Here is a 3,448-nt window from a genome sequence, read left to right on the forward strand (position 1 = left end):
ATTTCTTTCTTTATTTCCAATCTGAGGTCCTCTATATCTTTCTGCAGCTGTTTCTTTATTTCAGAAGCCATTGATTTATTGCTTTCAGCTGTGTGATTTCCAATTTGTTCTGTGTTAGTGTCCTCTGCTCTTGTTATGGGTGGGCTTCAGTTCTGAGGTTGCATTTTTTTCCTTCTTGTCATTTTGTGTAGCACTGTCTTCTGTTCTTTGTTGTAGGTCTTTGCTGTAGTTACAACCTTCACATGTACTGAAATTCTGGTGCAGCTCTACAAAGTTTGGACTTATCCAGCTGTGTCTGGCTTGGATCTGGCTGCTGTGTTCAGCTCCTTCCCGCTGCTGCCCTTGAGGGTGAACCTGTTGTGCCTCTCTGGCAAGATGTTCTGCTCCTGGACTCACTGGATGGATCTATCCTCTACACTCTCTGCAGGGATTGCAGCTGCAGGGTTACACCGCAGGCTGTATGCCAGGCCTGAGCTGTGCCTGGAGGGGGCAAAGTGAAGTAGGGGGGAAAGGAAGCTCTCTCACACACTCACAGGACCTGGGCTAGGACTGGGTCTGGGGGTTTTCTCGGAACACAGCAGAAATTCTTACTCGGTGGGCGGGGTGGGGGAGGTATGCGGTGTGTTTGGGGGCGTCCCAGGGGGTGGGAGAGGGTCTGGCCCACGCTGCGCCTGGGTTGGGACTGGTCCTGCCAGCACCGATCATCAGGAAGCTCTCCCATACACTCTGGGGACCTGACCTAGGACTGGGTCTGGGGGTTCCCAGAAAGCGGCAGTCAATTATAGAATTCTTATCATCCTGAAAACATGAGACCTGCTACTCTGTGACTATCAGATGTCTTTAGTTAGCTCTGTTTAATACCTTTTTTCATAATACCGTTAATAATACATAATGATAAGGAATGCTTAAGTAATCCTTTTAGTGATGCTTTTAATCCATAGATGTTGCTAGATTTATTTCTAACAATTTTGTTTTGATGCTATTATCAATTAAACATTTTTCATGATATACTTTACCTATTGTTAATTGGTAGCATGAAAATATAATTATATTTTGTACATTAATATATAATGACTTGTCATATTTTACATTAAACCATGTGGCAATAATTTGTTGCTTCTACCAATATTGTTTTCTGAGGTCTGTTGTCTTTGAATTATGAAATGACCACCGACGCATCACAAATTGAGGACTCAATTCTCCAGGAAGCAAGGCTCAGCCCTGAGGCACAGAGAGATGACCAAACCTGAGAGCAGTGAGTGTTAGGATGGAAGGCCCAGTTGGAAGAGTGTGGCCACTGGGAGGATGATTGTGAACCTAGAACTCCTTCTCTGACTCTCTTTTTGTTCCTGTTCCACTTCCCAGTCACTGTAAACTGAGTGGCTTCACTTCACCACAACTTCCTCCATGATGTTCTGGCTCACGGGGAGTCACAGATATCGAGTCTACCACAGACGAAGCAACACAGCCAAATACAACATTTGTCCTGTAAGCTATGTGTGTGAGTTGTTTTTTCCAATAGAACAAGATGACAAATACAGTTTTCAAGTTTATAAAATAAAGATTATGAAGGTTGTGTTTTCTTGGCATAGAAAACAATTGTAATTCTTTTTTTTTTAATGTATTTAGTACAGGGTGTGTAGGGGCTAATCAGATTCATAGTGATCCTTTTGTTTTCAGCCTCCCAAGTGCTGGGATTACAGGTGCACTATAATTCATTTTTATCAGTACATGTTGTAATTCTAATAAGGAAGCTTTAGTGTTTCCACATTAAATTGGAAACATTTTTCTTAGCAAGTTCAGAAAGCTCTTTTTCCTTTCAAATTGTGTGAGTATTTTTAAAGAATATTGGTTGTCACCAATGTTTCACATATTATTGTGATAATTGTGTACATTTTTTATTATAGTAACACAATGCATTACATGAACTGATTTTTATGTTTTGAAGTAAAAATATGTCCATGGAATAAATCCCCCTTGGAAATGTCAGATAACCAATTTTATATATTATTGGATTTTATTTGCTAACATTATGTTGGGGATTTTAACTATTGTATATCTACATTAATAAGAAATATTCACCTATTGTTTTTTCTGAAAACTTTTATTTTTGTAGTAGATAAGAATGACCTCTGATAAAAAGAATGACCTCTTAAAATAGTAGGAAAATATTTCTTCTTTGAATAATTTGTAAAGTATTGGTGAAAATATTTGTAACATATTTTGTAAGTCAACAGTGATTCATTTTTGTTCAAGTGCTTATCTTTATCAATATATTTCTAATTAATAGATCCTCTTTTTTCTGTGGTCTTGAGAAAATAACTCATGACCTCACGCCTGCCCAGCAGATGCTGTGCTGCTCAACAAATCTCTAGCCCCTTCTTCTTTTTTTGTTACAGTTCATCCAAATTTATCTGTTTCTTATTTAGTTAATGATGCTCTTTGTGTGTTTTTAGACATGTGACTGGTTTGTTAGGTTATCTAATTTAGAGTTAATACAGTGTTCCCTTTAGAGTTAATACAGTGTTCCCTTTTGATTTGTATTACCTTGGCAAGGTTATTAGTAATGATCCTATTTTTACCTCAGTGTTTTCTATTTTGTTTTTGTAATTAGCCAAAGTTATTTAATTACATTTACAAATAAATTAACATTATTTTAAACAAACATTTACATTAGAGACAGTATAGCAATAATTGATATGACATTTCCAGTCCAAGGTCAGAGTTCTGAAAGAGACCTGGACAGCCACTCCTGCTAGTCTGTATTCAAAGTCTAGGGGTAGAGTTTGATGTCCTCTGATGACACCAGTGGTAAGACACTCCTGCTCAAGAAGGGCTGAATGCACCCAAGCTAAACACTTTGCTCTGTTTTTTCTTAATTCCTTCTGAGCACCCAAGCCTTCAGATGGCACCACTCACACTCAAGGTGAATTTTCTTTCTCAAATTGCTCTCTCATGCACAATATTATCTGAAAACTCCTTCACCTGACACACCCAGTATTATGCTTTATCAATTTTCTAAGCTTTCCTCAAACCCATCAAGTTGACAACTAAGATTAATAACCCTCACAGGTTCCACAACACAAACATAGTGAAACTGCCAATGTGGATAGACAAAAAATAATTGAGCAGTCCTCCTTAGGAGCACAGGCACTAAAGTTCTTTATTTAACAAGAAAAACATCACGTGGCAATTTTGCTAAGATCTAAGGTAAGACTAAATCTTCCACTTGAGATATTGTAAGGAAACAATGTGCTGGCTCTGCTGTCAAAATTTAAACGGTAAAATTTATATCGTTGTGTGTTGTAAATGTTCATGTTAGATGTAAAGTCATTACAGTTGTGGGGAGAAGATTGATGCAATGTGTTGCACCTCAAATCATTTAGATTATGTGAAGACTTTACTATTGTATCATTTAGAGGACTAAGAACACACAAAAGTTGTCATG

Source organism: Octodon degus, unplaced genomic scaffold, assembly GCF_000260255.1.
Source record: "Octodon degus isolate 3935 unplaced genomic scaffold, OctDeg1.0 scaffold00006, whole genome shotgun sequence".
NCBI classification, from domain to species: Eukaryota; Metazoa; Chordata; class Mammalia; order Rodentia; family Octodontidae; genus Octodon; species Octodon degus.